This window comes from Euprymna scolopes, chromosome 38, assembly GCF_053919585.1.
Source record: "Euprymna scolopes isolate OS-2025 chromosome 38, ASM5391958v1, whole genome shotgun sequence".
Lineage (NCBI taxonomy): Eukaryota > Metazoa > Mollusca > Cephalopoda > Sepiida > Sepiolidae > Euprymna > Euprymna scolopes.
In genome coordinates this window covers 89,700,024-89,725,758 of record NC_136519.1, presented here as the reverse complement: position 1 = coordinate 89,725,758, position 25,735 = coordinate 89,700,024, and positions in this window count along the sequence as shown.

The following is a 25,735-nucleotide window of genomic DNA, read 5'->3' as shown; positions in this document are numbered from 1 at the left end:
CAAACGGAAGTACATAACAATGAAACGACCCGGATGTAAGAGATACACAGAAAATAACACACTCTATCGTATTAATATATAGATATTAATTTGAAACCCTCCTTAAACATTTTCTTTTTATCTGATACAATAAAGTCGTCTTTCTCTTTGTTTGTTTGTTCAGAATGTTATTTATATGTATAACATATACACTGTTTAACACATATATCTTAATAATGAAAACAGATGTTTACACGTCTTCATTCCAGCATCATTTGTTTCTGTCACCGAATACGAGCATCTTAATCGAATGTGCTCTACGGAACTTATTTCACGTGTACACCGTCGACGGACATATTTCTGACAAACCCGCTAAACAACAAACCCAAACTCCCTTACTATTGAGGTCCCTAAATGTTAGAAAAAATTCTACTCTAATAGCTTCTGCCCTTCCTGCTATCTTCTTCCCATGCTGTACTGATATAGAGCATTCAAATGCAACGTAAACCAACATCTGGCCTTCGGGCCAAGATCAAAGTGTAGACTGGTCACATAACTACTTGGCTTTTTGTCCAAGATCAAAGTGTAGTGTCTGTTCCGGCAGATGCTGCAAAGCTATGACTAGCAAAGACCATATGTGGGGGTAACCCCACATATCTGACCTTGGTCAATGTAGGGGCACCCCTTCATACCAACAGTTACTATCCAGCTCCCATTTCCCACCTCTCGGGAGCTGGTCCCCCTTTTCCCTCCCCCCTCCCTCTCTCTCCACGTTAAAAAAACGGCCTTGTGCCTAATTTGCTCAGTGGGGGCAGCAAATAAATCCCCCCCTTTCCCAACCCCCTCCCTCTCTCTCCACATTAAAAAACGGCCTTGTGCCTAATTTGCTCAGTGGGGAAGCAAATAAATCCAAACATCTGGCCTTCGGGCCAAGATCAAAGTGTAGTATCTGTTCCGGCAGATACTGCACTTAAGATAATTTGTACCAGTCAATGGAGGGGAAACCCTCTATACTGGGACAATTATTATTTTTGGTAACCAGAGTGACCCCTTTTAGGGGAGCTGGTTTTTACCTCACATTAAAAACGGCCTTGTGCCTAATTTGCTCAGTGGGGGAGCAAATAAATACCATCTGTTCCGGCAGATGCTGCAAAGCTATGACTAGCACAGACCAGCTATGACTAGCAAATACCATATGTGGGGGTAACCCTACATATCTGACCTTGGTCACTGAAGGGGCAACCCTTCATACCAACAGTTTCTAATCCAGCTCCCACTTCCCACCTCTCGGGAGCTGGATCCCTTCTCTCCCTCCCCCTTCCCCCTATCTCCACATTAAAAAACGGCCTCCTGCCTAATTTGCTCAGTGGGGAAGCAAATAAATAAAAATCCAAACATCTGACCTTCGGGTCAAGATGAAAGTGTAGTATCTATTCCGGCAGATACTGCGAGCAAAGTCTTATATGTGGGGACAACCCCACAATATAAGACCTTGGTCAATGTAGGGGCAACCCTTCATACCAATTGTAACTATCCAGCTCCCTTACTCCCCGGGGAGTTGGTCCCTATTTCCTCTTCACTCCTCACTTTAAAAATCGGCCTTGTGCCTAATTTGCTCAGTGGGGGAGCAAATAAATACCTCAAAGTGTAATATCTGTTCTTCAGATCTACACTTCAATTTCTTGTTCTCTGTCAGTGGAGGAGAAATCCTTCACAACTGAGACAATTTTTATTTTTGTTCCTTTTCTCCACATTAAAAAAACGACCCTGGTGTCTAACTCTGTCCCGTGGGGAGGCAGTGTAAATAGGAACATCTTAATCTTTCTTAGACATCGGCACAATTAGTATATCCTTACGTCCAAGTGGCAAGATGCCTTGTTTGGGGTGAATTTAAGTACAAAACAATTTTTTTAAATAGCCGTTAGGGTCTTTTCAAGTGTGTTCAGATTCTATAAGCGACGTGTAAGCCTTTAAAATCGATTTAGCTTCTCTACAATTGTCTGTATGTATAAAAAAAATATATATGAAAACTAGCAGGCCAACCGACGTTGCCCGGTCATAAGATACGCTAAATTATGATGTTTTAAATTATGCAGATTACGTATTTATTATTATAAAACACTATTTTCTATTGATTATTTTATTGAACCTAATATATAGTAGTGAAATCAAAACTATATATATATATATATATATATATATATATAAAACAAAACAGAAAAAACATTTAAATATAAAACGTTTAAATTCAATGTTATTTCTCGCGGTTAATGTAGCCGATTGAATATGGTCTTTGCTAATCGAGCCAGAGATAGCTCGTGTTGCCGGGTTCTGTCGGATGGCTTTAATCGTGGCACTGTGCATTGAGGATTCCCGAAAGGATGGAACACTAGTGTCTGTAGGTATTTAATTATTTTGGTAAAAACTATATATATATATATTGTCTTGGAAGTTTTTAACCTTTAAAACTATACAAAAATTATTTTTTATCATTCGTTAGAAACTAATTTAGTCAATAAGTCATTTAATAACCTGCACTCACTGCATCAACTTGCTCTCTTGCATTTACTATAGTACTAAAGTTAATTTAAGGGATCATCAGTTGTTTTCCATGAAACACTATATGACTTGAGTGCTAGATTCGAAAACAAAACATGCAACACTCCATCCTCATTCTTTAAGCAGCGAGGTACGTCTATATACACGGAATAATAAAATAATGTTAAAAAACACACATTGTTGGTGACCACCCCCTTATTTAAATATACATCTTTCTCTCGTTGGAATTTCTTAACCCATTTATATATATATATATATATATATATATATATATATATATATATATATATATATATATATATGTGTATGTATGTATATATAAAATGGGTTAAGAAATTCCAATGAGAGAAAAATGTATATTTAAATAAGGGGGTGGTCACCAACAATGTGTGTTTTTTTAACATTATTTTATTATTCCGTGTCTTGGTTTTTCATTGAAAATTATGTTTAGATCATTGTAATATTATTTTTAAATCATTGAAATCATTTTTAACGCTCTTCAGACGTTCTGTGAAGCGTCCTCTTCAGAAATTATTTAAAATACTTAGAATATATTCAAGATGTGTTGGAGATGTAAAAAGAGCATTTTCGTAGTTCATGTGTAACTTACACATTTCCATCTCTTGGAAACATTTCAAATGAACTACATATACAAACATGTATAAAAAATGAATACGAAAAGTTTATAGATTTTCTTTATTCGTTTTCTATTGGTGACGTGCAAAAATACAAAATGTTATGTAAAAAAATAAATGAAAACATTTTTTTACAATGTTTTCAATTTTTTTTTCGGTCGTTTTATCGGTCTTCCTCGGTGTAGTGAAGGAGATGTCCATGCATGGGAGAGAGTAGGGGAAGAGAAAGGAGGAGAAGATATAGCTACACAATATATATATATATATAGATAACATATGAGATAAATCAAACAAGATAAAGAAACGGGCATATATATATATATATATATATATATATATATATATATATATATATATCTTATGACCGGGCAACGTCGGTTGGCCTGCTAGTTTTCATGTATATATTTTTTTTATACATGCAGACAATTGTAGAGAAGCTACATCGATTTTAAAGGCTTATACGTCGCTTATATATATGTATATATATATATATATACAGAGAGAGAGAGAGAGAGAGAGAGAGAGAGAGAGAGAGAGAAAGAGAAAGAGAAAGTATCAATAAAATAAGAAAACGGCAATATAAAAATACTATCTATACTGTTAATGAAATTCTAAATGTCTATTTATTTACTTATGTGTATATTCCTATATACTAATAAACACAAAAAGCCCGAAATAAGAGTTTTTAGGCCGTTTTTTAAACTTGTCGAAAAAGTTATCAGCCCATGTCAACGGAATTGAGCACTGTCTGTATAGAGTCGCGGTTTCATCTTTCGGTATATTGACCGGATTTGTCGCGCAATAGATAGCGCGTCTCAATACGGACCAGAAGATTTCAGGTTCAAATCCAGGCAAGTTCATAATTTTGAATATCATTTTATGCAACGTTTAATAATTTTTCTTACCCTTAGGGTATTTTTGTGTTTTCAGTGATTTTGTTTTGTGCATATGGGAATGTCTCATACTCCTAGTTCACAGGATAAGTGTTGATGGTAGGACGATGTTGAGTGTACTTGATGTTGAGTGTACTCGATTTTGTGTTTGACTCGGCGTTGTGTGTGCCGACGTGGTGCAGCCGCTAGTAATGCGTATAGCTTTATTCGTTTATTTAATAAGGATGATACATCCATTAAGGGTTTACATTAAACGGAAATGGAATCATGTCGTTTTTTCTAGCGTGAGAATTTTTCCGTATAATATTTCGCTTCGTCCGTCTGTCTATTTTGTCTCAGAAACACTGCAATAGAAATGGATTATTAAAGGAGAGACAACTTAACTAGATCTTGTTTACATTGTGTTTGAAAACGACTATGTTGTATTCAGCTAGAAAGCATCCACGCGGAACAGGGTTTCACAGGCGGGCATTTCTAGGGAAGAAGCTTTGTTCATAGAATTTGCACTTAGATTTAGGCACAGATAGAGAGTGGGGGGAAATGTTGATCGTGGCTATAGCTATATGCTTGCTTTTTGTGTAGGTTTGCCAAGTGAAGGATATAGATTGAAGCTCAGACAAGCACCTTGCCACGATAAGTAGGATAGAAAAAGTACCATAGAGAAAAAAAGGGCATCACTTATTAGGTTTCCAAGCCGGTATTTAAGGTGCAAATATAAACTATTTTAACAATGTCACTGGATAGATGGAAAAATAGATAGGTATACAGATAGATCGATAATAGCTAATTTAACTTTCAACCCTGCTATTATCCAACACTAAACCTGCATGAATTAAATTATATTTGAGTGAATTTTCAACAAGGTCACGCAGGGAAAGGGAACTACTACATATTGAGGCAATATAAGAATCAATAGAGAATTGGCTCAATAATAATAAATACGAAATCTGTATGAATTATTATTATTTTTTTTACATGGAGGTCACCACTTATCAAGGCCCAATGGTCACTCAGGGATAAGGGTTATTTTGTGTACAGTAATCAAAGGGATAGTGTAGCAATAGTATTAGAGAATTGGTAAGGTGTCATTATTAGGGGGCGGTTCATCAGGAATTTGTTTGTGTTGAACTTAAAGACATCCAGGTTTATATATATATATATATATATATATATATATATATATATATATATATATATATATATATATATATATTTCAACGTATAATACGACCGAGCAACGCCGGCTGGACTTCTAGTAGCATAGGAAATTAACAAGAGCTGTAAACAATTTGTTTTCAAAAAAATTTCCAAGCATTTTCAGAACTTGTTTTCAATCGGGAAAACAAACCCCCCAAAACAAACGATGTTTTAATATCTGCAAAGCGAGAATAAAATCGAAAAATATCAATATTGAATTCGGAGAGAGTAATTCGTTCCAATGTGTAAATTTTATTCAATAGCATCTTATTCATTCTTTGCGTGTTTATATTATAAACACACACACACACACACACATACACACAGATATATATATATATATATATATATATATATATATATGTGTGTGTGTGTGTGTGTGTGTGTTATATATATATCTGTAGAAATATATTTCCTTCTAATATATACCAATCCTTATTTAAGAAGCTCAATGTAATTACAGAGCAATGTACTGAATAAATTACAAAAGAACTATTTTACAATTCTTGACAGTATCTGTTTCGTAGCGCAAAATCAATCACTTAATTATTATAAATCAGTGAATCTATTATGCCCTTAACTTACCAAAAGAAACAGTAACAATCAATCCGTCAAAAGAAAATGCAGTGTGATTTGACATGATTAAAATCCGAAAATTAAAAGAGAAACTACATATACCTTTAATATGCTTCCATTACGCCATTTTGAATTTTTTTTCTTAAATAATAATTTTATAACAATTAAGGGATTGATTTTGCGCTACGAAACAGATACTGTCAAGTATTGTAAAAGTCAACTGAATTAAAGGAATAAATTATAAGATGGTCAACATCATGAATTTTGGAATATAGTTATTGTCATTTATTATCTCTATCCATCTCTACGTATATATATTAAGCGAAGCCCACGATTAATTTATTTGTAAACAAGCTGATGGTTAGAGAACTGTTACGACAGGCGGGTGTGGATTTAATTATTTCTCGAGGAGAAATATTTACGGCACTGATTCTTAGCCTTATGGTGAGATCTGCCGACTGTCAATGCGATGGTTGTAGGCTCGATCCATGGTTGGGGAAAGGTGCATGTCTAGCCGCACTGATGAGTTGTGATACAACGAAACAGTACTGTATATGGATGACAATATATATATATATAACTACTTAATTTACTCACATAAAATTACGAAAGTATAGATTTATGCGTAAACTTTAAGTATTTACTTTAAAAGTGCTCAATACGTAGGTAGAGCTAGTTAGTAATTTATAATATATAGGTAGTAATTATATAGTAATTTATATATATATAAAATATATATGGCGATTAAGCTACACTGAATATTCTGCGTTTCATCCAACTATAGGATTCGTCAGGCTTATGCGCGAATTCTGTCGTTGCTTCTTGTTTTTATACATGTTGAGGATTTCTAGCTGGCCAATCAGCTTTCTAGTGTCCACCGCGCCCCTTCCTATCAGCCAATTACTAACTAGCTCTACCTACGTATTGAGCACTTTTGAAGTAAATACTTAAAGTTTACGCATAAATCTATACTTTCGTATATTAAATTTATGTGAATAAATCAAGCAGCTATATATATATATATATATATATATATATATATATATATATATATATATATATATATATATATATATAAGTGAAATCGTGTGTATGTGTGTGAGTCTGTGTCTGTACATTTCCCAACCAAACTAAAGTTAAACTTAAAAAACTCATCTTTAAAAAACCAATAATTCATCAGATACCCAGTGTTGTAATCTCTAATCTAGGCTAAACAAACATGGTTTCGTTTAGACATATATAGAGTAAATTCCGTTTATTCTATTTATCTGTAAGAAAATACTTTAAAATAGGACGACTTTTAATAAATTAGAAGAAGAATAAGTTTTTTATCACGCAGAAATAAATATTACGTAAGAAAATTTTTCTAAAAATCACGTATATAAAGTTATCCTTCGAAAAAAAAAATACATAGCTCACATTGATTTACTTGTAAGAAACCAAGTTAAAATAAGAAAACTTTTAATAAATTGAAAGAACAAAGTGTTGAATGATTAACATGGTTAAAAGTTAATTAGTTATTATCGATCTATCTGTCTATCTATCTATTTATCTATCTATTCAATGATATTCTTAAAATAGAATACTGCTGCCATATCTGGGCAGGAGCTGCTAAAAGTAGCCTATCATGCCTTGACAAAGGACGAAATAGACCGTGGCTTAGTGGGGGATGCCCTTTCCTCTTCCCTTCAACCTCTCTCCCACAAAAGAGACGTTGCAAGCCTATCTTTGTTTTATCGTTATTTCTATGGCAGGTGCTCGTCTGAACTCCAATCTCTGGTCCCCCCTAGCCAATCTTTTACGAAAAACACCCGTCTAGCTGAATCCACTTACAAACATTTTCCCACTCTTTATCTATGCCTAAATCAAAACGTAGATTCCATGAACAAATCTTCTTTCTTAGAACTGCACGCCTGTGGAACTCTGTTCCGTCTACCTGCTTCCCACCTGACTACAACTTGGATGTCTTCAAGTCCAACGTAAACAAATTCCTGATGAACCGCCCCCTTAAGTAGACACTTTATTAAATATCCACACTAACGTACTGTACTTACAATAACCCTTATCCCTGAGTGGCTTCCGGGCCTTGATAAGTGGTGACCACCTTGTAAAAAAAAGGTTTATATTGGGAGTTATTTATTGTTTATAGAGTGCAGTGTAGCAATGGGTTTAGCTAAAGGTGTTTATATAAATCAGCTTAGTTTAATATAAACAAAATAATATTGGGCAGGCGGACGTGGAAAGGCCAAACGCAAGGGATTCGTGTGCTTTTGAATGATGACGTAACGGAATTGAGGTCAGAGGTCGGGAAGTGTAGAGTTTGATTATCAGAGTGAACAGACGGGAGAGTTGGAGTCTGGTCGCACAGGTGAATAGACGTACTAGACGGCCAGGAAGGGGGCTGGGAAGAATAGAACATGTACACGAACTGCAGAACTGCAGATTCTTGTGAAAACCATTTGAGACAACTGAAATAAATTCATATTATCTCTATATAAATAAAATGAACTCATTTTTTCCCGTCGGATTTTGACATTAATAGGATTAAAAATCAAGATATTTCATGCAAATATAATATGCACAAACGGCAGAACAATATCTGAGGTGTGTGATAGGCTTATTATTTCTCAAATTCCTCGATAATCTTAGATTTCTATACTTTTTCTGCTGAGAAGTCACGGCCAAAATCGGTTAAGATCAATGGAAGTGGTAAAATATTTTCTCTCTAATAAATTCCTCCTCCCCCTGCCACCACTTAACACCGTTTGGGGATCGTTCACAAGGAACAGTTGAGAAGAGAACACCGGTTTGGCTTCGTAGTTCTTTCATGTGAAGTTATTTAAAATCACTAAACTGAGCTGCAGTGCTCTGTGGCGTAGTGGTTAGCGTGCTGGACAATTCACATTATATTTTCACGTTCGCGCCGACCTACCGTAGTCGTTCTTTTTTTTTTTTTTTCTTAAACAACTGGAATGGACTTTTCTTGGTGGCTTAACTGTTAACGTTGCAGATGTTTTTGTTTTTTTTTCACACCTTATTTTCCTACTTTTACTCATGACTCCGGGTTTGATCCTTCCTACTTACCTACCATAACATTTTTTAATACTCCCCCCCCCGTCCCGGAAACAAACACTCGGGCAACGCCGGGTACCCCCACTAGTAAAAATATAAAGTGTTGTTCAGTGATTTCACAAAAGAAGGAAGAATAGATGTCTCAGTTCGATGATGTTGTTGAATTTATGCTTCGTCACGGAGCTGAGATGGAAAATAGAACTCTTGAAGAAACAAGGTATGAAGCATATATTCTTCTTCTTATATATTAACTGTAATATAAACCCGTGTGATAAGTCTCTGATACAACTTAACTCAGTTTATATATCGATATCATATCTCCTGGCTAAACATACATACAATTTATACGTTTATAATATCTGTCCGTTAAAAGAGCAATATCTCACATCCACTATATAACACATGACACGTTTTAATATCTCACACCTAACTATACAACATATTCGTTTTTTGTGTTGTGTTTAATCACTCACGAATAAATTGTGAGTACAAAATATGATAAATCATTTTTTTTTACATTAAGATAAACCCTTTTGAATTGTGTTTGTAAACGATTCTCATATCGTTATTTGATGTTAATTAATTAACGCGTTTAGAGTTTCCCTTATTCGGTATAATCCAGCGTTTTTCGTTGTTCGTCGGGCGTAGCCGAGCTAGACTCACGGAAAAACGGGATATACACTGCAGAAGTACCCATTAACTAATTTATAAAGATGAAACTTATCTTACGTAGCTTTCGAACACTATTTTAGACACATTCATTCGTCATAATGAAATGGTATATTGCATCCTACGAGCAACACCATCACAATCGCATACTACGAGCAACACCATCACAATCGCATACTACGAGCAACACCATCACAATCGCAACATCTTTAGAGAAAGGAGTTCCTATTTTTCTCTCTAAATATCCTACGCTCCACAGATTCTACGCGTGCACCGCCCATAACTGACTCATACATACGCAGATATACACTTAAATTTTCCGTAGTAGAATAAAAATGAATAATAATGCCACCCAGGGGAAAGTCCGTTGCCTCTGATTTATTGCCCGCTAATTCTCTTATTCCGGAATTTTTTTTTTTTTTACACACAGTGATCACCACTTATCAAGGCCCGGAAGCCACTCAGGGATAAGGGTTATTGCAAGTACATTGCATTAGTGAGGAGATTTGCTGAAATGTTTACTCAAGGGGGCGGTTCATTAGGAATTTGTTAACATTGGACTTGAAGACAACCAAGTTGTAGTCTGGAGGGAAGCAGGCAGACGGAACAGAGTTCCACAGGCGTGCAGTTCTAAGAAAGAAGCTTTGTTCATGGAATCCGCGTTTGGATTTAGGCACAAATATATAGAGTGGGGGAAATTTTTCACAGTGGATTCAGCTAGACGAGTGTTTTTCGTGAAAGATTGGCGAGGGGGGACAAGAGATTGGAGTTCAGACGAGCATCTGCCATGGAAATAACAATAAATCAAGGACAGGCTCGCAACGTCTCTTCTGTGGGAGAGAGGTTGCAGGGTAGAGAAAATGGCATCCCCCACTAAGCCACGAAGTCTATTATGTACTTTGTCAAGGCAGGATAGGCTGTTTTTAGCAGCTCCTGCCCAGATATTGCAACAGTATTCCATCCTTGGACGTACTTGGCTTTTATATAGATAGAGAATTGCATCCGTAGTGAGATATCTTCTGGAGCGGTAGAAGGATCCCACCATCTTTCCAGCGACCTTGGCAACAGACTTTATGTACGTGTTCCATTTCAGATCAGGAGTAAAGATCAAACCCAGAAGCTTGTCAAAACACGGGGCCTCACCCAGACGAGAGCCATCCATCACAATTGATGCCAGATGGGAATCAGAGCGTTGAATTAAATCATTCTGCGGTCAACAACTTCCAGTTCGTTCGCTGGCTCATTGTATATTATATCGTTGTTTTTGTTAGAATTGTTTAAAAACAGAATAAATGATGATCTATGCACCTGAATAATTAACCGAAAAAAAAAAAGAGTAACTGAACACACGTTACAATGAAAATAAACACATTAGAAACTTGGACTTCCAAACACATACAGCGCCTTTGTTATCCCATATGATCACACAGCTGTAACATGCCAGGTTTAACTTAACTTACGTTAATTTCAGTGATCCGCGGTAAAGCGATGTTTCAACGTGATAATGCTGCGTATAACTAAACTAAATATTGTTACGTCTTTAACCAATTGGCAATAAAAGCTTGAGAGAAAGAGAGAGAGAAAGAGAAAGAGTGAGAAAGAGAGAGAGAGTGAGAAAGAGAGAAAGAAAGAGAGAGAGAAAGAGAGAGAAAGAGAAATAGAGATAAAGAGAGAGAGAAAGATAAAGAGAGAGAAAGAGAGAGAGAGAAAGAGAGAGATCTCCTTTCTTTGCAATAATCATCTTTCGTTTTTTTATTTATGTTTTTTTTTTTATTTTTTAAGTGTCGCCTCTTCATGGGATTAATGGATTATCTCATGACGTCACTTCCTCTAATGGAGTCACTTCCGGTATCGAGACCGGTGCCCGGCAAGCTGAGATGGCCACGGACCAAGCTTTGCTTGTAATATATATGAATACATGTTTGTTTCCTAAATATCCTGTGTTCCTTTCGTTATTACCATTTAACCTTATAACAATAAGGTCGTCCCACGCATTGTCTTGAGCGCCCACCACTTACAGGAAGTTTATTTTTACTTTATATATATATATATATATATATATATATATAACTACTTCATTTGCTCACACAAATTTAATATACGAAAGTATAGATTTATGCGTAAACTTTAAGTATTTACTTCAAAAGTGCTCAATACGTAGGTAGAGCTAGTTAGTAATTTATAAAATATATATGGCGATTAAGATTAAGTGTGAGATATCTTTCGCCGGTAGTCGAATGGAAAATAATGAGACAAGCTACCACGTGCAGACATTTAGACGACCCATGTAAATTATTCCTCCATGAAAAATTTGCTATCCTGTACTTTAAAGAACCTCAAAATCTATTAAACTGTAGACGAGAAATAGCAAACAACTGTGTTCACAAAATAAAACTTACTCTAGGATAGCGATACAAAATAGCTTTAAAACTAACAATAACAATAGAAAACAAACAAATAAATAAATTGAATAAACATGAATATACATAAACGATCACACATATATGTATATATATATATATATATATATATATATATGTGTGCATGTGTGTGTACACATAGGTATATTCATATATATATATAAAAAAGGAGGGAAAAGACCTACCTTAAACCACTAACCTAGTTCTAAAACAGATCCTTTGTTCGATAAAATGCATGCCCATTCGCTGATAGGAGGGGGCGCGGTTGATACTAGAAAGCTGATTGGCTAACTAGAAATCCTCAACATATATAAAAACAAGAAGCAACCACAAAATTAACGCATAAGCCTGACGAATCCTACCGTGGATGAAACGCAGATTATTCAGTGTAGCTTAATCGCCATATATATTTTATATATTACTATATATATATATATATATATATATATATATAAAGTAAAAATAGATAAATAAATATATATGTCTGTGTTTTTGTGCGTGTGTGTATGTGGGTGTACTTATATTTACGATGAGGAATTAATATATGAAGAAAACAAGATGCCGGGCACCCATGCTAGTGTTATATATATATATATATATATATATATATATATATATATATATATATATATATATAAGAGAAAAAAAACTGAGTTGAACTTTACAATAAAAAATTATTGTTCGACTGAATACTCCAAAAAACAATTTACAAAGTCCTTATTCCGTGGAGTTTCAAAGAATGCTATTCTCGTTAATCTTCTCAATGAAAATATCAGGGCATCTAAGTCACTGTGAGTTAATACCGGGACATTCCGGTAAATATTGTTAAAAATAGGAACAAGGAATAAAATTTGGTTATACATGCTGTACTTCGTTATTGAGCACTCTTGTATTTCCTTAAACCCTTATATTTTCTCTTAGAAATATAACTCATTGCCGTAAGATTTTAAAAGACAGGATTATCTATTTTTAATATGCATATAATATATATATATATATATATATATATATATATATATATATATATATATATATATATATATATATGTACATATAGATATTGAATATTAACATGTTTTCTTTAGAAATGAAGCTCCGGGCGACACAGAGTTTCCCTGCCGATCTATAATAATCCAACGAAACAAATAAGAAGTTTCCAGAAAGACGCTAAAAAAAAATAAACGAATAGGATGTTATTGAATCGAAGATGGACGTACGAGCGAAATATTTTCCCGAATTCCATATTAATATTTGTCAGTTCTATTCTGGTATTGACGTTATTAAAATATTATTTCATGGAAGAATATCTATTTTGTGATTTATGGAAATCAATATTTTACGCCCGATGGATACAACTCTTTATGATTTGGATATTACAACGTTGGTTATCCAATTTCGATCATTAATTATATTTTTAGCAGGGTCTGCAAGAATGCCACAATCGATTAAAAGTTGTATAAAATTTGTTGCACTAAACAAGGAAATTTAAACGACACTAATAACACAGAACAATACATTTACTTTTATAAATATTTAGGATGAAATCGCATTCTCTTTTGATTTCTTTAAAAGATCAATACTTTTAGACATGCTCTCAACCAAAGTAGAACAGTGAGGAGGAGATGCTATTCCATTCGCTTTGCACAGCTTCCCACATTTTGTCATTGTTTGAAAAAGTTTTTCCAACCAATTGACAAGATATTACAGACCAAATATTCTTAATAAGGTTTAAATCGGGGCTTTGACCTGGCCGAAATATCACATAAATGTAATTATCAGAAAACCATTTTTTGTGACTTTAGCAGTGTGTGCAGGGGCATTATCATGTTGAAAAATAATGTTTTGGGATATTCACAGCTTCTAGATACTTGGTACCAATCCTGTTTCTAATATTCGAATGTATTCCTGATTGACTTCTCACATCTAATAAGTTCCCCAACTCCTGCTGCAGTAAAAGTTCCCCATACCATTATCCTTCCATTCCCGTGTTTAATTGTGGTTTTTATGCAATTTGGCGAAAATCCTTCTCCAGTTCTTCGATTGTACCGTTTGGTAGCATCGGAAGCATCACTAACAAGACAAAATCTTGATTCATCTAAGCAGAAAACATTCCTGAACCAGTCTGTATCTTTCTTGCCATAACATGAGAAAATCTCTTTCTATCATTGATGGTCTTCTTAAATAAAAATGGCTTTTTGCACACCTTTTAGAAGAAAATCCATTTCTTTCATTCGTCTAGATATTGTATATCTAGAAACAGAATTTCCAGCCCCAGTTTTGAATTGTTTGCTATGGTCAACATAAATTTTCTTTCGATCCTTCAAAACAGTTAATTTAAGCCTGTGGTCGTCCTTCAAAGTGGATGCTCTAGGGCGACCAGATCCAGATTTCTCTTTTTCCAAGCGTTCGACTTAGCATCTTTTACCAATTCGATTCACTGCAGAAAGAGATGTTTTCACATTTTCTTTTCTTAAAATATAAAAAAAATCTGCTTGTAAATCATTTTGGACTGCCTAAATTCTGCAATTCGGTTTTTTATATCCTCGCCAAGATGTGGTCTTATTTTTAGGATTAAATTTTCCACGTATTATTATATGCTATAATAATAATGATCTGCAAAATAGAAGTTTTCAGTGAAAAATAACAAAAATTCATGGAAAAATATTGAAAAAATCGATTAATTCCTTCTTTCACTCTTGGCCCATTTTTTTTTTGCTCATGAGTGTATATATAAGATTGTTTATTTATTTATTTTTATAAGCGATTATGTCGTGTTCTTTTCACTCCCTGAGTGCTTTAAAGGGAGAGGTTATTTGCCCTTTGTTTATATTCTAGTCGCTCCCCCCCCGAATTTTGGGATGCTTTATTTGTAACTAGCGGGGGTACCCGGCGTTGCCCGAGTGTTTGTTTCCGGGACGGGGGGAGTTTTAAAAAATGTTATGGTAGGTAAGTAGGAAGGATCAAACCCGGAGTCATGAGTAAAAGTAGGAAAATAAAGTGTGAAAAAAAAAACAAAAACATCTGCAACGTTAACAGTTCGGCCACCAAGAAAAGTCCATTCCAGTTGTTTAGGAAAAAAAACAAAAAGAACGACTACGGTAGGTCGGCGCGAACGTGAAAATATAATGTGAATTGTCCAGCACGCTAACCACTACGCCACAGAGCACTGCAGCTCAGTTTAGTGATTTTAAATAACTTCACATGAAAGAACTACGAAGCCAAACCGGTGTTCTCTTCTCAACTGTTCCTTGTGAACGACCCCCAAACGGTGTTAAGTGGTAGCAGGGGGAGGAGGAATTTATTAGAGAGAAAATATTTTGCCACTTCCATTGATCTTAACCGATTTTGGCCGTGAAAAAGTATAGAAATCTAAGATTATCGAGGAATTTGAGAAATAATAAGCCTATAACACACCTCAGATATTGTTCTGCCGTTTGTGCATATTATATTTGCATGAAATATCTTGATTTTTAATCCTATTAATGTCAAAATCCGACGGGAAAAAATGAGTTCATTTTATTTATATAGATAGATAGAAGATAGATAGAAGAAGATAGAATAGAATAGAAGATAGAAGAATAGACTAGAGATTAATTCATTATTTAAATATTTATTTAAATAATTTCTACGTGCATGACATTAAGTTCACTTAATTTTATGCATGTAGGAAATACTTAAATAATAAATTATATATATATATATATATATATATATATATATATATATATATATATATATATATACTAGCAAAAGTACCCGCTGTTGACTGGGTTCAAAAACAGCCTACAGAAAATGGACTCTCATTTATGAAAGTATGATAGGTTATGAAAAGGAAGGGTTGTAAGAGATAGCTTCGAATTTGGGGGTATCAAAACCAAAGGAAAATATTATGAAAGTAAAAATAAAATAGATAAACCCCATAATTTATTATACCATACCTGTTCACACTGAAAAACTTATCACAATATTCTGTAGATCTATGTTAAAAAAAAAAAACTTGTTAAACTTTGTGACATATTTCCTTTCTATGGAGTTCAGGTGCGAACGAACATCCCATAATTTTATCATACTATATTTCTTCAAACTGAAACATAATTATCAAAGTATACTTACGCAGATAGATATGAAAAGTTTGTGCCTATTTCCATTCTATGGAGGCCAGGCGCGAACGCAGACCCCACAATTTTATTATACCATCCATATTTATATCAAAACATACTTATTTAAGTATTCTTATGTATATCTATATCAAAAACACTTGTAAACGTTTTTTTTTTTAATTTTTAGAATTTGTATTTCCATACTTTGTGGACCAGGCGCGTACGCACACCCCACAATTTTGATGAACCACCGTTCTGCCAGATCAAACATACCCATTCCTGTGTCTCGATACATCTTCTATCACTATATGTAATCAGCTTTTGAAAATAGTCAACCATATAGTAGCCTATTCGTGACAAGACACACACAGACATTCAGCTTTATATTATATATATAGTCATTTACATATACAATGTTTCGATGTATCACAACTCTTCAGTGCGGCTAGATATACACCTTTCCCAGCCTTGGATCGAACCTTCAACCGTCGCGATGATAGTCGGCAGCTCTAACCATCGGACCACGAATCAGTCCTGTAAAAACTTCTCCTCGAGTGTGTGTTAAATCCATATCCGCCCGTCGCAACAGTGCTCCAACAAACAAATTAATAGTGGGCTTCAAGTCGACCGGTATTGCCTAGTCGTAAAATACGCTTACATATATTATTTTGAGTAATGCAGATTTCGTATTTATTATTATATTATATTGGACTCAATATATTATAATGATTTAAAAAGTTTAAAAAAAAACAAAAATTACGCGTACGCCACCACTGAGAATCGAAACCAAAACGTTTAGCTTACGATTTATTTTTTACTTTGTTGTTGATGCTTGAGCTTTGAAGATATATTTGCTACAAAACTGAAAATTAAAACATGAACCAAGAGCTATTACGTAATACATGGATATTCATAATGCCGTCGTTCGACTTCACCTTGCAAATTCTATTTTTCAAAAATTTTTCAAACTTTTGCAGCAATTTTCCCCGGCTAAAACCAAAATATAAAGTTTCGCATAGGTTCGAATCCCCTATATATAAAGTTTCAAGACCAAGAATTGGCAGAGATGTTTGGTAGGCAATTTTTTTAAACAAATATATATACGTATACAGAAATATGTATAAAAAAGTTTGTGTTTACTATAATCTTTTTACGTAGAATGTCTGCATGAACATAATTACGCATAATAGTTAAGTAAAGATAATCATCCCATAAAACAAACCGGATAAATAAATGAGGAAATCATAAAAATGAATGTTTAAAAGAATGTGCAAATAAGCCAGATTTTTTTTTGCAGATAAATGCAATTCTATGACCCACATATAACAAAGTTGTATTTTCTTTTTAAATAAATAGAAAACAAGTTTTTTTATTTGAATATCAATGCACAAAATGCACAAATTTATAGGCGTATACATATTTCTATAATTATATAAGTGTGACTTTGTCTATGTGTGTGAGTTCGTTCCTTATCGACTTCGAAACGGCTGAACAGATTTTCTTAAAAATTTACAGAACTTTAATGTATAAGTCTGGAAGTGATCTCTGTTAAGTTTTGTTTTGGAATACCTCCGATAATTACCGATAATCGATAATCGAAACCGTTATTTTAATTCATCTATTAGAGGTACAAGCAGTTTTTCCATGTCGTCATTTAGCAACAATAATAGAACAACGGTCCGTGTAAATTCTACTGTGGGCAAGTTGATTGTTTTTTGTCTTTCTTGTTTTTTCTGCATTAAGTGGTCTGTGGTTGAACCGCACGTAAATTTCTTTATGTTTTTTTCTTCGTTAACTGGAAAGATGTTTATATGAAATATGTTTTAAAAGAAACAGTCGGTTCTCTAGAGTGCAATATAGAATAACATATATATTTTGGACTAAGTTACTGCATGGAAGCATACGAAGCTTCCTACCGAGCGATTTCACGGATTTCGATGACAATAAAAATATAGGAGCGTGAAATATTTGTTGATCATCATTCAATCCCGAGCAACGTTACGGTACCCTGCTAGTCTCTCTTTCCCCCTCTCTCTTTCTTTCTCTTTCTCTCTCTCTCTCTCTCTCTCTATATATATATATATATATATATATATATATATATATATATATATATATATATATATGCAGGTTTCATTAAATAGCACAGATAACTCTTGCTTGTTTTTCTTGTAATCCTCCTTTTCTTTTTGTCAGACCATTTTCCGAACGTTTTTCCGAGTGAAAAAAGAAATTTCCCATAATCGCGAACGATATATATATATATATATATATATATCGTTATATATATATATATATATATATATATATATATATATATATCGTTATATATATATATATCGTTATATATATATATATATCGTTATATATATACATATATATATATATATATATATTATATATATATATATATATATATGTATATATATAACGATATATATATATATAACGATATATATATATATATATATATATATATATAAACAACGTGCAAATTTCTATAATGCAGCGCCATTAATAATACACTTTTATTAAACGAACATATTTTAATTGTAGACACCGGTTAACCTTCTCACACTATAGAAACGCCCAAGCCCTGTAATAATTAATACATATAATCGCAATCAATAAATGACACGACAAAAGCACACTCATTTCATTTCTGTTACACACCCATATTTGAATTTTAAGAGACATATTCTTTCCATAAAGACTATTAATTGCGTTCATATCTTTTAAAAAACATATTAACGACTATATGACGTTAATAAAAATCTCCCTCTCTTTAACAACGCAAGCTCCCCCTTTTTTTTTGAATTTCCAGCGTCTTTTGCCGTTTCTGAAATAGAACAGCGTCACATTTTGCGCATAAGATATTTCAAATATTTGTTCTGATGTTTTTGTTTCTTAATCTCATTTATCCAGAGGAAGTTTCGAAATAAAGACGGAACAGTGATGAACACATAGCACGGTTTGTTCCTTTTCATTTCTCTATTTTGTCGGAATACTATTTCCATTATTTTCATATATATATATATATATATATATATATATATATATATATATATATATGTGTGTGTGTGTGTATGTATAAGGAATGAAAAAATACCAGCGGTGGTTGACGTTATGTTTTGAGAAAAATAGAAAAACCGAATGAAATTATTAAAAAATCAACGTTTCGTCCTTATTTCAGAGGACGTCTTCAGGATAATTGAAATAAAAATGTAAGAAAAGAAAAAGTCATAGATCGTGCGAAAAAGACAGTTTTTTCTTAAATATTTCAACAAAATGAATAAGTTTACAGAAGAAGAAAAAAATAATGTACATATTTATTTTAACGCATTTTTAAAAGTGTATATATAGACATCGAACAACCCAACCTTCCCATACGCACACATATGTTTGTCCTTCCCGACATGGGTAGGATTCAAAAACTGTCTTTTTCGCACGATCTATGACTTTCAATTATCCTGAAGATGTCCTCTGAAATAAGGACGAAACGTTGATTTTTTAATAATTTCATTCGGTTTTTCTATTTTTCTCAAAACATATATATGTATATATATATATATATATATATATATATATATATATATATATATATATATATATATATGTGTGTGTGTGTGTGTGTGTGTGTGTGTGTGTGTGTGTGTGTGGATGTGTGTGTGGGTGTGTTGCTGTCTTATAAAGAATACGAGTACAGACCAAAGAATATACTTTTTTACTGACGAGTTACAGCTTATTAAAGCTCTTCAGCAACTCAAGAATAAAAAAAAATATATTAACTGCTGCTTTAAGAAGATTGTAAAGACTGTATTAAATAGGCCGATGATTCCTTACAAAGACTTATTTATCAAAGAGCACGATTTAACAAGTATTTGTTTACATTAGACGTAAAGACCACTATGCTGTATTCAACTAGAATGTATTTCGTTTCACAGGTGTGATGTTCTATTAAATACACTTTATTCGTGGGGTTTATGTATTGTTTTTCGTACCTAAAATATCGAACGAATATCTGTTATAGTTGTTTTAGCCACACGATTGCTTGCTGCGAATGATTATAATGGAAGGCAAGGGGTTGGAGCTCAGTCGAGCACCTACACTGACAATAAACATACAGTAGAGAGAGGCCGGCAAAAGCTCTTCTGCATGAAAGGATAACATAGAAGATCGGTCCTCTTTTAGGTTATTAAGTTTTTTTGTACTCTTACAAGATAAGAGATAGAGGGAGAGAGTAATGTTTAGGATATTGCAGCTGCGGGCTGTGTATTAATATCAGTATAGTTTCGACAAACCGAGTGCGAGCGATTATTTCCAAAATCTATACGGCGTAGTGTAAGTATTCAACATAGACAGTAGAGACAGATATGTAGATTGGACAAGGTTCACGACAGCAAATGACTGGGGATAAACTAATCTGAATTGCAAAGAATCGAGGCATCTAGTCACCTAGAGAGATGAAGCTGTACAAAAACCTCGGAGACAATTTATCGAGTCGACAGAAGAAAGGAGAGGATAAGAAACAGAAGTCGGGAGGGGGGCAGCGAAACATGAGATTTCTGAAGCTGCACTTGGTGAGATTGAAAACCAATTTGTTTGAACAAGCTGCGCTTAAATTGGATTATTGAGAATCGTACTCTATACGAATACGAAATTGCATTAACACAGGAAGTGGGCTTCTCGTGTTGGGGTTTGCTTTGCGCGGCCATTGATTTGACAGAAGACGATTCAATTCAATATAAAAAAAAAACAACTTACAAAATACCGAGAAAAAATAGAAAACTTTATTCGAAGTTTGTTAAAAAATACTGGCCGATTCGAGTGCAGAATAACTCGGATTCAATATATATATATATATATATATATATATATATATATATTAAAGAGTGTGTATATGTCAGGTCATGTCATATGCTACTGGTACCATGTAACCCAGTACTACCTGCCTCATGGTCGGGTCACCGGCGACTAAACTGGTTCCCCCACCAGACTTGTTTGGTGAGGAGGGCGGCTAGTCTCCCTGAAGGATTAAAAACAAGACCTTCCAAAGGGCGAATGAACTCTTTTTCTGGGTCAACGGCCAACTAGCACCGTGTATATTTGTGTGTGGGTATATGTGTATTGGGGTAGAGAGGGCTCCCGTAAGCCGTGGTGAAGGCAACCTTTCTAGGAGAAGCAAATCTCTGATTTAAAAAAACCATAAAGCGGAAGACCAGTACCCGCATTAAGCTGGTCTGCAGTTTAATTTGTTGCTGGATATCTTGCTCTTGCTTGTTGCTGGATCTCAACATTTTGAATCTAGAGAGAGACTTAGCTGTCGTACAAAGCTAAGACTCTGTAACATCATCTTTGTATAGATACTCCCTCAGGCATTTGGGCTCATGGATTTTAAATGTCTGAGGGAGTGGCACTCGTCTGACAAGACGTTGCAATCATCATGTATATGTACGGTAATACCTTTCTATATAACAGGCTTCCTTAACTACCATATAGAAAAGTTAGTTGGGACCGCAGACGTCAAACTTTTCAGAAACTTGACCCCAATTTTGACCCTTCAACATTTACTGTTTTGGGCCCAAATTAATTAAAACGTTTGACCCATGTCCAAGTAACCTACATCTGTGGAAAAAAAGCAAAGGGTCGCTTGAAATATAAAAGATAACATATTACATATAAAAAAACAACATCGTTTTCATGCTTAAAAAACCTCTCGCAACCTGGAAATTGCTATTCTAATAGCATACGTGGAAAAATTAAAAAGTTATATATGTCCAAATAAATTATGGGCGACCTTCTTGGTAAATACAAATGAGTTTCGAGGTGAAGTCACTATTTAACCGTTAAAAAGCAACAGCAACAGATCTAAATGTATAAGCGATAAAAAAAAAGTAAAGTCATCTAGAAGTTCGTGGCGTAACGGTTAAGGCGCCGGACTGTGGTACACAAATAAATTATGAGCAACTTTCTACGGCACTATTTAACCGTCTTTATCCTAAAAAACAACAAGTATGTATGTATATATATATATATATATATATATATATATATATGGCAGTGAGTTCTAAAATATTTTATAACTTACTACCAAGCTGTACCTACGTATTGAGCACTGTTGAAGTAAATAGTTTACGCAAAAATTTATACTTTCGTATATTAATTTATGTGATTAAATTAAGTAATCATATATATATATATATATATATATATATATATATATATATATATATATAAGAGAAAATAGTTCATAAAACATGTCAAAAACATTTTGAAAAAGAGTTAAAAACATTTATTCTGAAAAGGAAACACTTGATAAGTGGATAGTCCTTAATCCGCGGAGTTTCGAAGAAATACTTTCCTTCTCATCAGAGGGGAGGAATTAACAAAATTTGCGATCGGATTTTGCATACAAAAGTATTTGATGAAACTGCAAGTAAGTCAAAGATCTTACTTGATAACAAAAAGCGAAGCAGAGGGAATATGGCGAAGAAAAAGATGATTTCACGTGAATGGATAGTCTGGGGAAACGTAAATTATCCAATGACGGTAAAATCCAAAAATGTAAATCCAAGAAGGTTAATTAAATTTTCACTCGCACAAGTAACATCCAAGATAATCACGTAATTGGAAGATAGTCCAAAACAATCCAAAAGGCCGAAATCCATGTAATAATTCACAAATATGAACAAGGAAAAACAAAAAAAAATCCCAATTATATTAATAAAAGAAAAATAAGATATGCGTTTGACACGGCTGCCGAGACAAAAAGTAATTAAGAAAAATCAGTGAAAAAGAGAAAAAATCAGTGAAAAAATTAAATGGTGATAGAATTAAATATAAAATAGAAAAGCAAATGACCCAGACAAAAATAACGTTAAGAGGCGCGATAAATATAGGGCAAAAAGAGGTCAGATAAAATGTACAGGTTATTACTTAATAAAATGTCAGCAACAGTTAATAAAATAAACTAAATGGAATAAATAAATAAATTAAAAATAAATAAATAATAAATAAATAATAAATAAAAAATAAAATATAAATAAAAAATAATTTTTTTTCTTTAAGAGGAAAGGATGGCCGGTATCTGCAAATTTTGGATAAAGCAAGTAAGTATGTAAGTAAATGCAAATAGTTAAATATAAGTAAATATACGCACATATGGTTGTTAAAAGAAGAAATGGGGTTTGATATTCTTTTCTTAATTAATGTTGAAGTAGCGCCGATATATGTATGCACTTTATTAAAAGCTCGAGGTCTGGTATTAATATTAATTTGCTGATTTGTATTAGTTGAATGGTTTGAATTTTGTTCATAGTGTTAAACAAAGGGTGGGACAATGATTGTACAAGGACTATTTTGGAGGGGATAATGATTGTTGTTAGTGTTAGGATGGCTGTTATGAGAAGTATTATTATTCTCATCATCATTTTTATTATTATTATTATTATTATTATTTCCAGGTGTATGATTGTAGATGGAGGGGCTGCTCGAATGGTATATTCGATTAGTAACTATATCAGATCGAGGATGGGAAGAAGGATAACTTGAACACGAAATATTAGTGTCTGTTATGGAAGGATTGCGTGGGAGCTCAGTAATTGTACATGAATATATAACATCTTTATGGATGCAATCATTATTGAGTGGGCAAAGATGTTTGTTATTACAATTACAGTTAGTTCTGTGTTTAATTGGAAAGGGATTTTTTGGGCTGATTTAATTTTTTTCTTATTAGATGTTAAGATACTTTGTGCTAAATTAGGCATTGTTAAATAAGAAATCCTGATTAAGTTTTTATTGAAAATAGAACTGTATCTGTGTATGTATGTGAAAGAGTTTTGTACAATGTTGAAAAATTGCTTAGGTATATTAGTTTTTACATTTACGCTAAATGGAGGATTAAACCAAATATTTTTATTTCTCCTGATGCGCCTGGGTGGATTAGAGGTATTACGATTAGTATTTTGGTTCGCATTATATATGTAGACTGGTTCATCGTTATTGATTGCGGCAGATCTTGTTATTTGAAGTAGTTTCTTACGAGTCATATTGTGTGTGATTACAGATTTAAGGCGGCCTGCAGGAGGAGCATAATGTTTGTATTTAATCTTTTCCTTGTGTCCTGAGTTCCTTAAGGCATTATTGAAGAAAGTAGCATTTTGATTAAAAGTTTTTTTTATCAGCAGAAAGAGCAGAAATTCTTCTAGAGATGGATAGCACTATAGATTTTATAATTGAGTTGGGGTTGTTAGACAATTTATGGACGTATAAAAGCGTAAGGTTGGGTTTATGATAAGGGCTATGAGTTTCAGTGTAAAAATTAACTGTAACATCTAAAAGATTTGAAGTTTTTTTGTTTGGTTCGATAATAATAGAAAGGCCAAAGTTATTAAAGAAGTTATGTAATTTTTTAATTGCTTTGTTGTACTCTCTTGGTCTGGCTGTTGTAGTAAAAATGGCATCATCTCTTTTAATATATATATATATATATATATATATATATATACTAGAATTTCCGCCCGGCGTTGCCCGGGTGTTTTGAGGTGTATGTTGAGTAAAAAAAGGACCATTTTTTACTCCTTTTATAATCCCTTATCATTTATTATTTGGGCTCAAATCAAGTTATTAGGTTAGATTCATGTTCAAGGAACCTATATCTAAAATTTCAAGTGTTTAGACCTAAAATTCGCGGATGAGTTTGGTAGAGTTCTCAAACGTCAAATCGTTGAACTTTGACCCCTTAACAGCCAAATTTCTGGCCGAAAACGGATTACCAAGATTTTCCCAAATTTCAGTATCCTGTATATCAAATTTCGGGTCTGTTGACTTTAAATTGACAGAGGTATTGCATAGGGAAATGTACACAGACACACATACACAGACAAACAGACAGACAGACACGTTCCCTGATATATATGTACATATATATATAAATATATATATATATATTTGTAGTCATCGACATACAGTCTTGTTTCGTTGTATCACAACTCATCAGTGCCGCTAGACTTGCACCTCTCCCAAGGCAAGGATTGAACCTAGAACCGTTGTGTCCAAAAAATGCTGATGGTTAAAAAATATTCATAACTTTCTAAATTTTTCATATTTTTCTTTTATTTTTTCAGACTCTTGAGTAAGACTTCCAATGTTATCATCAGTCGTTAAACTACCAAGGAGCGGGTATTTATCGTAGAGTCGTATTTTCAGTAGGATGAGTCAATATAAGAAACAAAGAGAATTTCGACGAAAATTCAGCACAAGAAATAACCCTACTCCCAATGCAATAAAAACTATGGTGGCTCAATTTCATGAGCAATGGCCTGTATCTGACCTCCCTGTCTCTGGTAGACCCCATACGGCAAGAAGTGATGAGAATCGTCAGAGATTAGCAGAGAGTGTGACCGAGGATCCATCCACATCAGTAAGAAGGAGATCAAGTCAAATTGGGGTCTCTCGATCATCTCGTCACAGAATGCTTCATGAAGAGGGCAAATTTCCATATAAAATTCAATTGGTGCAAGAGCTTCAGCCAATGACAATCGACAATGCCCTGCAGAGAACACAAGAGTGTCAAAATGAAAATGGTGGACATTTGAGTAACATCATTTTTCATAACTAAAATTAGACCTTGT